Genomic DNA, 14,152 nt, shown 5'->3' on the forward strand with positions numbered 1-14,152 from the left:
AAAATGTAATTTTGTGAGCTCAACATCCAAAAGGGTGGGGATAGCACTGAAAGAAGCAGTATAGAACAACTAAACCCCACAGTAGGGGGAAAAAATGAAGATTAGAGCAGAGATAAGCAAAACAGAGAATAGAAAAATAATAGAGAAAACCAATAAAACTAAAGTTGGTTCTTCAAGAAGATTAAAAAATAATGATAAACCTGTAGCTAGATGGACTAACAACAGACTCAAATTACTATAATGAAAAATGAAAATGAGACATTTCTACTAATTCTACAGAAATAAATAATTTAAGGGAGTACTATGAAAAATTATTTGCCAAAAATTGGAATACCTGGATAAAATGAGCAAATTCCTAGAAATTTAAAATTTTCCCAGATGAAATCATGAAGAAATAGAAAGTCCAAGTAAATCTGTAAGTAGAGGGGGGCGCCTGGGTGGCTCAGTGGGTTAAGCCTCTACCTTCGACTCAGGTCATGATGTCAGGGTCCTGAGATGGAGCCCCGCATCGGACTCTCTGCTCAGCAGGGAGCCTGCTTCCCCCACCCCGCTCTCCCTCTCTGCCTGCTTGTGATCTCTGTCTGTCAAATAAATAAATAAAATCTTTTTAAAAAATTTGTAAGTAGTAAGTAGTAATAAAAAAAATCTTTAAAAAATTCTGTAAGTAGTAATCAAAAATCTCCAAAGATAAGCCCTGGACCCAATGGATTTATTGCTAAATTCAACAAACACTTAAACAAAAACTAATACTAATCTTTCTCAAACTTTTTCAAAATGTTGAAGAGGAGAGAGTACTTTCTGGCTCATTCTATGAGGTCAGCATTACCCTGATACCAAAGACAAAGATACTACAAGAAAGAAGCTGTTTGACTTTGGATCTAACAATGATTTCTTGGATAGGACACCAAAGGGATAGGTAACAAAAGAAAAACAGACACATTGGACTTCATAAAAATTATGAAATCCTGTGCATCAAAAGATACTATCAACAGAACAAACCGGCAATGCACAGAATGAGAGAAAACACTTGCAAGTTATAAAACTAATTGTATCAGTATGATTCAGCCTGAAAAAGGAGGTAAATCATATAATATGATCTATAGTGGTTAGTAATCTGCATTGTGATATAAAATGGAAGAAGCTTTAGGATATTAAGCTAAATTAAATAAACCACTCATAGATAGACAAACACTGATGATTTCACTTAAATGAGGTACATAGAGTAATCCAAATCATGGAGACAGTAAATGGTGGTTGGCAGGGAATGGGGAGTGATCCTTTAATGGGTATGGAGTTTCAGTTTTACAAGACAGGGATGAACGGTGGTAATTTTTGCACAACATTAGGAATGTATTTAATATCAATAAACTGCACACTTAAAAACTGTTAAATAGGTATGGAAGAGGAAAAAAAGTCCTCTGTCTTATTGAATTTATTTTTCTCTTTGTAAAAGTTAGTTATATAGTTAGTTATATAGTTTTATATATATATATATATAACTATATATATATAGTTATATAGTTAACTATATATGTAAAAGTTAGTTTTGTACTAACTATATCTAATTATATTTCCATTTTTTACCCTTTCTGATGGACACAATAGACTAATCTGAAGTTATATTTGTTATAAAATAAGTTCATTGTTTTTATTTGCTTAAGTCACAATCAATAAATAATTCACAATACTTTAAAAATGTTCAATGGTAAATTCCATGTTATGTTTAATTTATCATAATAAAAACAATTGAAACAAAAAGAATCAAAAGACCCAAATTAACACCTCACTAGAGAAGACATACAGATGGCAAATAAGCATGTGAAAATATGTTCTGCATCATATGTCATCAGGGAAACGCAAATTAAAACAACAAGACACTACTACATATCTATTAGAATGGCCCAAATCCCTAACATTGACAACACCAAATGCTGGTGAGAGTGTGTAGCAACAGGAATTCTCATTTATTGCTGGTAGGAATGCAAAATGGTACTACCATTTGGGCAGATAGTTTAGCAGTTCTTACAAAACACATCCTCTAACCATATGATCCAGCAATCATACTCCTTGGGATTTACCCAAAGAACCTGTAAGCTTAAATCCAAACAAAAACCTGCATGTGGATGTTTATAACATTTTTAGCAATATTTGCCAAAAGTTGAAAGCAACAAAAATATCCTTTAGGAGGTAAATGGATAAATAAGCTGAGGTACATCCAGATGATGCAGAATTATTTTGCATTAGTAAGAAATGAGCTATCAGGCCATGAAAAGATATGGAATAAACTTAAATGCATATTACCAAATCAAACAAGCTAGTGTGAAAAGGCTACATATTGAATGATTCAAACTATATGACATTCAGGGAGGGCAAAATTATAGGGACTATAAAAAAACAGCAGTTTCCAGAGATTGGGGGTGTGGGGAACAAAGGCATGGGTAGGCAGAACACAGAGGATTTTTAGGACAGCAAAACCACTCTGTATTGTAGTATAATAGTACATATTAGCCATTGTACATTTGTCCAAGTCCACACAATGTACAACTTCAAGAGTGAGCTCCAATATAAGCTATGGACTTTGGGTAATAATGATATGTTGATGTCAGCTGATCAATAGTAACAAATGTACCACTTTGGTGTGTTTAATTTCCTCGGAAGCTAAAACTGCTCTAAGACATGAAGTCTAATAAAATAATTAAGTAACAAAAAATGGTAATATAAAATTCAAATTTTTTTCTATTAGAAAGGGAATCTTAGATACTTGGAAACATTCAGATGGTTTATGTTTTTCTGTTCTGTGATTATTTGAATTTGTATAAATTTGGTCACTGTGTTTGATTCTGACTGTATAAATGATACCATAGTTTGTTCTCCTGAACATATGGTACCGATTGTTTAAAGTTATAACTGTCTCTCTAAACCTGTGTCTAGCATTTTGATTAAACTAACTTACCACTTTAGTTCAAAGAGATAATGAACATAACCAGTTGTTTTCTTTTAGAAATAACTGTGGACTAAATGCTGATGTTGAATTTTGCAGCTAATTGGTACCCTAATTGGTACTCTAATTGGTACAGTCAGTAATTATGGTTAAAGTCCAAATGTACCGTCCAAGATTAAGTAGCACACGCATTCAAGTAAAGGCTGTTCCAAATTTTCTGTTAGGAATGCTTTCTAGTTATTTTTCATTTCAGTAGAGACAAGTATGAATACTTTTCAACATTTTTGACTATACGATCCCATTCCAAATTTGGATATAAAGAAGCATTCTTCCACAGGGGACAATATCTAGTCTCATCTGACTCTTTTCTTGAGGTTAGAATTAATGGGGTAAAAGTATCTCAATCTTCCTCTAAACTTGGTGTGATATCCAAAAAAACTTGTGTCATGGAAGAATACATAGAAAAGCTATTCCTTCTTTGCTTCATTTCCTCTTTATAATTGGACCTCTGGGCAGTGAAATAAGACAGGATGGCTTGATCTATGCTTGCAATGTGAAGATGAGGTACAAAACTTCACTTTCTGCTAAGGTTATGCTAATTTTACTTCCAAGACCCTGATAATTCAGTTGTACAATTCATCTTCTATAGTGAGCAATGTGGTAGATAACCCACATTCAGAATTAATTACCATAAATCAGAAGTATATTCATTGTAGTGCTGTGAGATCTTTCATTTCCCAGGAGGAAATGTCCCATCTACAAATGAACCCTTTACAGGTTCAATTATGTCTCCTCATTTCTTTTCTCTTTTAGCCTTGGCATAACGTCTGCAATTTAGTTTTATATTTTCTTTTATACAGAAAGTATCCAACTGCTAGGAAGTAAGCCCAATTATCACTAGTGGTAGAACAAATAGAAAAATGACAGTGTTCCCCCAAACTATCTGCTTAGTTATAAGTCTGCAGCTGCCTTTTCCTTATGACCATTTGGTTCAATTGAGCGAACACCATTTGAAATTTGTTATTGAACAAACAAAATAGTTAGATTGAAGCTGGAAAAAGAATTAAAAATGGTTCCTCTTTACCATAAAATGAGTCTTGTCTATGCCTATACATACATCTTTCTAATTGTACTACATTAATCATAGTGAATATACCAGAAATATATTGACTCTGTGTGACAAATAGCCCGCACTGAAGAATTCTGAATACCTCATGCTTCCCTGTTCAATACACTTGCATAGAGGAAAACTGATAAGCAAGCAATAATTATAATTTCCTTTACTACGGTCAATCTTTCTTAAGTTTTGTGACTTTCCGTAAACAACTAGGCCTTGCATCTGGAAAAATTATGCAACCATAATGCAATCTTACTGACATGTCCTGCCAGATTCTTTGGATTTTAAAATGAATGTATTAGATAATACTAACTACAATAATACTAATTATAATACTAAGATAATACTAAGATCTCTAACACTAGTTAATCTAAACATTGTTGTTTTTACTTGGCAAGTTATTCCCGGGATTAGTCAAAGGAACATAATATTCAATGTAAATAAACCTAAAATGATCCTTTTCTTGAGGTATTACTTTTAACTTTCAGGTCTTACGTAAGCCTGTGGCAGATAGCTGAGGCCATGCTTGTCCTAAGGCTCAACTTAGCCATAGGACCACAGTCCACTTAATACAGCTTATTGATTCTAGTTCTCCATGAAATCGGTTTTGAAGACCTATGTAAAACTTTTTGATCCTAACATGATTCTATGGTCATAAATAGGCTCCTGCCATGGTTATAGGTTTTCTTTTTACCTTTCCCCTACTAATGTCCTGCTTATTTTTTAGTCTGATGCCTCCAGAACTAATTAGTTTGAAAGGGTAAGTGAAACAATATTAACATTAACTACCCAAATTTCCTAGTCCCCTGCTCCCACCAGTGAAGAAAGGTTATAGATCCATTTCTCTAACATCTTCAATCATTTCTCTATCTGTCCACTGATAAAGGTCAAGTGACATTTTCAGTCATCCCTTATAAGTATACTGTTTTCTCAAATTTTAATTTAAAGTTAATGTTGAAAATGCAGACAGCCCTACCAGAGAAGTACCCTGGTGTGATGGCTAGCTCACAGATTCTAGCGATAGAATCTTGTCTCCATTATTAACCAGTTATGTGATCAACTAATGTTAACCTCTCTGAGATCTGATTTCACTTTCTATGAATGTGAACAAAGCTTTTGTCAAAGGGCTTTTGAAAAACATGATAAGCAGCACGTGGCACAGAATAGGAGCTCATTTATCAGTTCTTTACCTGCTCTTTGTTACAATAAATATTCAGTAAGATCAAGCTAACATAGAGCAATATCTGTCAAATCCAATTGCCACTATCTTTGGGCAGATGAGAAAATAAATGTTCACTGATAACCATAAAAACCATATTCCACATCTATTTCTCAGTATTTAAAATTAAATGTAAAATCTTACATATTTGTCATTAGTAGTTTCAAATTCATTTACTGAATAACATATATCATGATTTAGCTGTACTCTTTTAAAATGGAAACCTTTCAATTTTTTCATCTTTTTTTTTTTTCTTTTTCTTTCTGCATGTTCCTAAAATACTCTCTGTCTTGTAACCTTCTCTCCAGTCTTAAAGGAAGACATGTCTCACTTTTCCTCAAGGTCAAATCCCATCCCACTTGCCTATGTATTGCTCTATCAAATCTGTCTCTATTTCCTGCAACAGTAATAATTTCTTCTCCTCTGACTTTTCAGTTTACAAAGAATGATCAAAAACCAACTATCTGGCACTTGTTATGATGAGCACTGGGTGTTGTATATAAGTGATGAATCACTAAATTCTACTCCTGAAACCAATATTGTACTGTATATTAATTAGAATTTAAATAAAAACTTGGAAGAAAAAATACTTTTCTTTTTCAAACTACCACCCAATCTTTCTTCTTTTCTTCATCATTAACTAACTGGAAGAGGAATCAGTCGGTGGTTCCACATCCTTGTTATCTCAAGACATCCTTCAATGCCAGTGCCTTCCGGCATTCTACTGCATCACCCTTGGTTACTCACTAGTAACTGTGTAAGTGCTAAATCTATTGGTCACTTTTATTCAGATCTTGCCCTATTTATCTTGAAACACTTAATTCTGTTGACTTATTTAGTTCTTTCTGTCCTTGTCTTCCAAGACAGCACACTTAGCTAATTCTCCTTCTAACTCTGGTCATTCCTTCCCTTTCTTGATCACAGGCTTCTTCTCTACGGAGAACTATTAAATATCAGTGCTTCTTATGAGACTAATTTTAGCTGTCTCTTTTCTCAAGATCTTTGTAAATGAGATGGGTAACCTCATCTACTTGCATGGCCTCAACTACTCTTTGTATGTGGATAACTGCTGTGAGAGTACTATCTCTGCAAATTAACCTCTCTTCTCAGTCCACAGTAGATTTTCAATTTCCTGGTCTACTAAAGGCATTTTACACTTAACATGCTCAAAATTGAACTCATTGTATAACCTCATTTCCATTCCCGTTCCTCACTACTTCTCCTCCTACAAAATTCTCTATTTAAATAGTTGTCACTATACATACATTCTCTGTGGTAAGTTCTTTTGAAGCAGCCTGGATATTTTCTCCTCTCTTCCTTCTCATTGCACATTTAATTGGTAACATTACAGTATCAATTCTACTTCAAATTATCTCCTGAATTTTCTGTTTCTTTACCATCCCCATTGCTACAGTCTCATGTCATTATTGGAACTATTGCAACAGACTCCCAAAGGGTTTTCTTTTATTCTAGTTCTCCTTTTTACTGCCATGTGAATTATTAAAATAAATAAGCAAATCTTTTTGGGTTCTTCCTTTACCGAAAACATTCTACTCTCTTCTTTTTTTAAATTTTTTTTTATTATGTTATGTCGGTCACCATACAATACATCATTAGTTTTTGATGTAGTGTTCCATGATTCATTGTTTGCATATAATACCCAGTGCTCCATGCAACCCTTGCCCTCCTTAATACCCATCACAAGGCTCACCCATTCCCCTAGCCCACTTCCTTCTAAAAACTTCAGTGTTTGGGTCAACCAGGAAATCAAAGAAAAACTTAAGCAATTCATGGAAACCAATGAAAACGAAGACACATTGATCCAAAAACCTATGGGATACAGCAAAGGCAGTCCTAAGGGGGAAATATATAGCCAGCCAAAAATCACTCAAAAAAAAAAATTCCCAAATATACAAACTATCTTTTACACCTTAAAGATCTGGAGAATCAACAACAAATTAAAACCTAACTCATGCACAAGAAGGGAAATAATTAAGATTAGAGCAGAGATCAATGAATTAGAACCCAGAAATACAGAAGAACACATTAACAAAACTAGAAGCTGGTTCTTTTAATTAATAAGATCGATAAACCCCTGGCCAGACTTACTACTCTCTATTGTATGTGAGCATGTACTCTGGTGTGCTCAACTGTCTGGTGGTAATAAACTTGTTGTCCCAGTTCTTGTACTCTATTTTGTTATCAGATGAGTCTGGTTGGGTCATAAATTATCCCATTAACAATAAGGCAAAGACCAAGCCCCTTAGCATCATCTACATGACCCTCCTTCAAATTTTGCCACCACCAGTATCTCAATCTCATCTCTAACTCTTCCTCCTATATATCCCAAACTCTAGTCCTACTAGAATAATCACAAAACTCATAATGCCCATTCACAATTCTGAGTCATTGTATATTACTTCCTCTGATGGACATACATGTTACCAACATTTTTTTTTTTTCATTTCTCAATACCACTCAAATGAAACATGTTCTGTAGAGCCTTTCTTGACTCCCATAGGAAAATTAAGTTGTTCACTTTTTCATGTTCATTGGCTCCTTGTCCATTCTCTTATTTTAATCTAAATCACAATTTACTATATTTATCATTCTGCACATATACACCTCCTACTATACTCTGAAATTCTTAAGGACAGGGGCTGTGTTTCATTTATGTTTGATCTCTGTGCTTAGTACAGTGACTGACAAATACATGCTCAAAAATTGTAAATGAATGGATGAATAAAGGTATTGACCACAGGTCTTGAACCTGCCAAGATTCCTGATATTTAAAAGCTTTTTAGGGATGCCTGGGTGGCTCAGTGGGTTAAGCCTCTGCCTTCGGCTCAGGTCATGATCTCAGGGTCCTGGGATTGAGTCCCACATTGGGCTTTCTACTGGGCAGGGAGCATGCTTCCCCCTCTCTCTCTGTCTGCCTCTCTGCCTACTTGTGGTCTCTCTCTGTATCAAATAAATAAATAAAATCTTAAAAAAAAAAAAAAAACTTTTTAGTTTAGAAAAGTTTGGCCCCAATGTTTATGTGCTATTTCCATGTAAAAATGACCCAGTCACCATGTGTTTACTTATTATCTCAACACCTTCTTTTCCTCCTCAGAAACTACTACAATATTTATAATCACTACTATAAAATTTTAGTGTTAAATTATAAATGTGTCTCAAGCTTACAGCTTGCCATATTGTGGACAAATTTATAATTTTTCTCTTCAGTCAATGTTCATGAAGACTAGTTATGTTGGACACATAGAAGGCAAATATTCAGTGCATTATCATTTGTGGCAGAGTTATATTCAAAACCTAAGCCATTGAAAATTTTCATTTTTTTAAAAGATTTTGAGACAATTTATTTATTTGAGACAGGGAGAGAATGAGCCTGAGGTAGGGGCAGAGGTAGAGGCAGAAGCAGACTTCTTGCTGAGCAAGGAATCCACAGGGGACTCAATCCCAGCTCATGACCCGAGCTGAAGGCAGACATTTAACCAGCTGAGCCACCAAGGTGCCCCAAGAATTTTCAGATATTTTTAAGTCTAAATGATCATGGGCAGATACAGCGGCTAAGCATAAAATATATTAATGAAATGGGTAATCAAAAAGCCATTGTGAAACAAATCTGTATTTAAAAGGATTTTTATTTATAGTAATTTTGTGAGTACCAACACAATAATATGTAATGTTGAAGATACTTCTAAGAAATACATTTGTATATTTTTTTTTTCTTCAAGATGTGAGTAAAATAAGTATTTCACATTCAACCAGTAAACAAGAGTTTGGGAAACAACTTTGACATTTCACTCTAGTAAGAAGGTGTTAGTGCACCAGTGAAAATGAGTCCATTTATTTGTTCTCAGATGCTTTTGAAAGCATTGCTTTATTTTATTTATTTATTTTTCTTCAATCTTAACTTTCCCAACTGCTTTCCAAACTTTGAAGCAAAATGTTAGGAGGCAAAGTGAGACTGCCTGGTAGGAACCTATAATGGTGAAATGTACACAAGATTTCCCATTAAGATTTTCTAGCTATTTCTCAGCAACTTTTAGCTTTATATGGACAAAGCAATAAATGAAGAGCTCAGTCAGACCAATTTGTTTCTTCTCACCCCAGTATTCTGTATTACAAAAGGATTGTTTGGAATGATTTCTAAACATACTTCGAACTTGCTTACACTGTGATCTGAATTTTTCCATTGGTTTCTTCCACTAGTTTTCTAGTTTATTTACTATAATTACATTTCCCAAATGTCAGAAAATGTTCTTTCATTAGGAAAATTATAAAGTTACAGATCTTTATAACATTCCCCATAGTTTTTAATGTTTTTAGACTCCCATCTGGGAAAATCCTATCTTGAAAGAGAATGTATGTGTGTGTGTATAATTTAGATATTTATATAGAATTATATCATGCTATGCTACATTATGCTATGCTATGCTCTGCGATGTTTATAATCACTTTACCCTGACCCATCCTGGAATTTGTTCAGTCATGATATCCTTAATTTAATGCTTTCTTGGACACTTTCATATAAACTTTCCCAGTACAACTCTCATAATGAATACTATTTTTTTTTCTAAAAGATTTATTAATTTGAGAGAGACAACAGGGGGAGGGGCAGACGGAGAAGGAGAGGGAGAGAAACTCTCCAGCAGACTCCGTGCTGAGTGAGGAGCCAGGGCTGAGCTTGATCCCAGGACCCTGAAATCATGACCTGAGCTGAGCTGAAATCAACAGTCTGAGGCTTACCTGACTGAGACACTCAGGCACCTTTCATGATGAATACTTTAAAACCATGTTACCGTCTAAGCATCTCCACAGTTATTAACTAGCATTTAGTCTTTACTATGGTATATCTGTGTACATAAGATAAAACCTGAAAAAATATGTGTAAGAAAGGAAATTATCAAACAGTAAGATGGTTGCACTTTCATTGTTAATTATAGTTGAATTAATGAGTCTTTAGTTAATTACTAAAATTATTGTCTGACATTAATACATAATGCTATATGATTTAATTCATAGAAACAAAACAGATGAACATAGAAGATGGGAAAAAATAGAAGGAAGCAAGCCATAAGAGACTTTTAACTGTAGAGAACAAGCTGAGGGTTGACAGAGAGGAAGTAGGTGGGGGGATGGGCTAAATGGGTAATGAATATTAAGGACACCACTTGTGATGACGCTGGGTACTGTATGTAGGTAATGAATTACTAAATTCTACTTCTGAAACCAATATTATACTATACTTTAACTAATATTTAAATAAAAATTTGGGAAAAAAAACCACAATATGCTTGAATTTTATCAGTGAGTTAAATGAATGCTTTGTATTTCCTGGTAGCATTGTCATGAAAGCACAGTTCGCTCAAAGGTGTAGTGGATTAGCAAGCAGTCGCCCTCTAGAACCCAGATGCAAATGGAATTTTCATTTTCAAATAATACGTATTTCCTGTTAATGTCATGCAAATGTGTACCCAGATATATACACATGGTAAAGATGACTTGGTTGATAAGACAAGTTAAGCAGTTGACAATGTATTTATGTATCAAGCAGTAAATCTATTAGATCTTTATTAACCATTTATTAATAATCTTAATTACCTTCTTTTTAACTCCTTGCATTTTATAATTATGTTTCATCATTATAAGCCTTAAGTTTTCATTTTAGGGAGCCAAACAGTTAATGGTTTTGTATGAAACCTCCTTCAATCAAAGCACAATTTTTGGCATGAACAATAAAAGTAAGCATTTGGAAGTGATATATAAACATGGGAAATTAGTTTGATAACTTATTTTCCCAATGATGAAAATTATAACATCATTCATGTAGGCAGTCATGAAATTTTGTGTGCCAAGTACTCTTCTGTGCTATAGTGACAAGACATAATCGTTCCCATCAGTGAGCTTACATCATAAAATTTTAAAATAAGAAGTGATCATAGAAATCATCTAGTGAAGGGGAACCTGGGTGGCTCAGTGGGTTAAGCATCTGCCTCATGGTCATGATCATGGTGATGATCATGGTCAGCTCAGGTCATGATCCCAGGGTCCTGGGATCCAGTCCCACATCAGGCTCTCAGCGGAGAGCCTGCTTCTCTCTCTCCCTCTGCTGCTCTCCCTTCTTGTGCTCTCTCTCTTTCTCTGTGTGTGTCAAATAAATAAATAAAACCTTTAAAAAACAAAAAGAAATCATCTAGTGCATTCTCTTTGTTTCACAGTGTAGAAAAGTGAAAACCAAGATGTGTTAACCACCAAAGAACACACAAATAGTGGCAAAGATGACTCAATGGCATACATTAGTGAGTCTTTCTACAAAATATATATTACTTCCTAAAATTTGGTTTGTACCAATTCCTTTAAAAAAGGTGATACATACTGTCAATATTTGGAAATAAAATCACTTTTTGTGATGGTATTAACATAACACTGAATCATGAGTAGTGAAGACTTTTTACTATATAAATATCCTTCAAGATATTTTTATTATATAAGGATATATAAATAACCTTTAAGAAAGAAACTGATTTTTTTTTTCAAAATGTGGAGACTTTTTATAAGGTGGTCTTTTTTTTTTTTTTTAAGATTTTATTTATTTATTTCACAGAGAGAGATCACAAGTAGGCAGAGAGGCAGGCAGAGAGAGAAGGGGGAAGCAGGCTCCCCGCTGAGCAGAGAGCCCGATGCGGGGCTCGATCCCAGGACCCTGAGACCATGACCTGAGCCGAAGGCAGAGGCTTAACCCCTGAGCCACCCAGGCGCCCCTATAAGGTGGTCTTTTAAGTGGGAAATGTAAGTGACTGCTTTCCTTAAAATTAAATGCAATCATAAAGAAATTTCAGGATTTCATGTCCCTGAGGATAATGCCACCAACAGAGGTGGAAATAACTTTGTTCCTTGAATAATTGCTAGAAAACAACTTAACCTTTTGCTCTGGAAATTCATTAGAGATTTTGATTAGATTTTAACATATCAATAACATAAATCAGTACTTCTTTGGAAGACCTGATTTTATAGTATGTTATTAACTTGTTAATATTATGTTATAAAATTTGAGATACACTGCAATAAGCAACTATGAAGTATATAAATTATTTACACTTTCCATATTAACTCTTTCCTTGTTTTGTTATCTTGAAGGTAACTTGGAATTGAAGTTTGTCCATTAAAATCACCTTTTTCAGATGTTGAGGAAAAAACCTCTCTTCTTTGGGAATAATCATAAATTTAAAGATTTTTATAATGTTTTATAATATTTCTCCTTAATTTTTATATTCTTAGTTTTCAATTAGAAAAAAAATTCCATTTCAAGGAGGATTTTGTGTATGTGTATATATATATATATATATATATATATATATATATATATATATAACATTAATTCCTGTATCATAAATTTCTTGATTTTAAATTCAGTTATTTAACCTAATATATCCTTTATGACTACTTTCTTATTAACATGTGTTCTTGTCTGTAAAGGTTTTTTAGTCGACCAATTGCAGTGAATGAAGTGAAATGTGTGACTCCATCTCCATAGAAGACTCATGAAGGTTTGCTTTACCTAAGAGATGAGGGACCTATTCCTATGCTAGGGCAGACTGAAGGAACATATGATTTGGAAAATTTTTTTAAAACATTTCTTTCTATTTAAAAACTCAGTAATGATCACATAATATTTTATTTGCTCTTCTACATCTTATCTGTCTCACTTAACATAATCTTATACACTTGAACTATCTCCAAGTTAATTGAGGCATGACTTGTTCCTTACCCCTGTTCTGTACTAGAAGACTTCAATGTCAACAAATTAAAATTAGTTGTCCAGGGTCAACTCTGCACTTTCCCCAGGATGTAGAAAGCTTTACAATTTATCATTAGGTGACTGAGAAGAAAAAACATGTAACAGATTTTCTTTTAGTTTACTGAGGGAGTATTTTTTAAATAACCTTTAAATTTAAGTAAAGTTGTAGATTCACAGAAAGATTACAAAGAAAGTTTAAAGAGTTCCTATATACCCCACATTCACTTTCTCTTCATGTTATTATCTTACACTGGTGTGTAAATATGGTATTCTTGTCACAATTAATGAACCGATGTTGACACATTATTATTAACTAAAATCCATACTTTATCCTGACTGCCTTAGTTTTTGCCCAAAATCCTTCTTCTCTTCCAAGATTCCATCCAAGATACTATATTACATTTAGTAGTCTTATCTCCTTTGGTTCCTCTTGGCTGCAAGAGTTTCTCAGACTCATCTCGTTCTAGAAGACTTTGACAGTTTTGAGGAGTACTGGTCAGGTATAATGTAGATGCCACTTTATTAGAATTTGTTAAAATTTTCCACTATAAAGTTGCTCTTTTTTCCTCCTTTTGCACAGTGTGTGCTTTAGAAGGAAGACACTATCCACAGCCCATACTGAAGGAGCGGGGAGTCGTACGTCACCTTCTTGAAAGCAGAGTATGCACATACATTATTGAGAATCCTTTTATATGGGAGATTTTCCCATTCTTAATAATTAATTAATTAATTAATTCATCAATTATTCATATTAGCATCGATTTATAAATGTTTTATACTTTGGGTGATAAATTAACATTACATTATTTACTTTGGTGAGAACATTGTTCTAGGTTTGTCTATCAGGAGCTCTTTTGCTTGCATCCTTTGTTCCTTTGGCACACCCCATTGTTATGGGTTTTTAAGTTCTCCTTTCTTTCTTACACTTAAAAATGCGCTGGATTCATCCTTTATTTTTCCTTTCCAGGCCTAGAGTCACTCATTTCTCCAACGAGAGCTTTTCATTGGAAAATGCTATTGGAAACCAGACCTGGGAGTAAGGTATGCCTATTGTTACTTTGTTGTTGT

The 14,152-nt window shown here is 34.0% G+C and overlaps 1 long non-coding RNA gene across 2 annotated transcripts in view; it reads left to right on the plus strand.

Moving 5' to 3' along the window:
• LOC308353481 overlaps positions 1-14,152 on the plus strand; it is a 136,959-nt gene that overhangs the window by 24,433 nt on the left and 98,374 nt on the right. For both annotated transcript variants that reach the window (XR_013967784.1, XR_013967785.1), the window contains exon 3: positions 14,052-14,125. This is a non-coding gene — a long non-coding RNA (uncharacterized lncRNA). The remainder of the gene's footprint in view (positions 1-14,051; positions 14,126-14,152) is intronic.

The sequence above is a fragment of the Martes martes genome (genome assembly GCF_963455335.1).
Source record: "Martes martes genome assembly, chromosome: 12".
Classification (NCBI taxonomy): Eukaryota; Metazoa; Chordata; class Mammalia; order Carnivora; family Mustelidae; genus Martes; species Martes martes.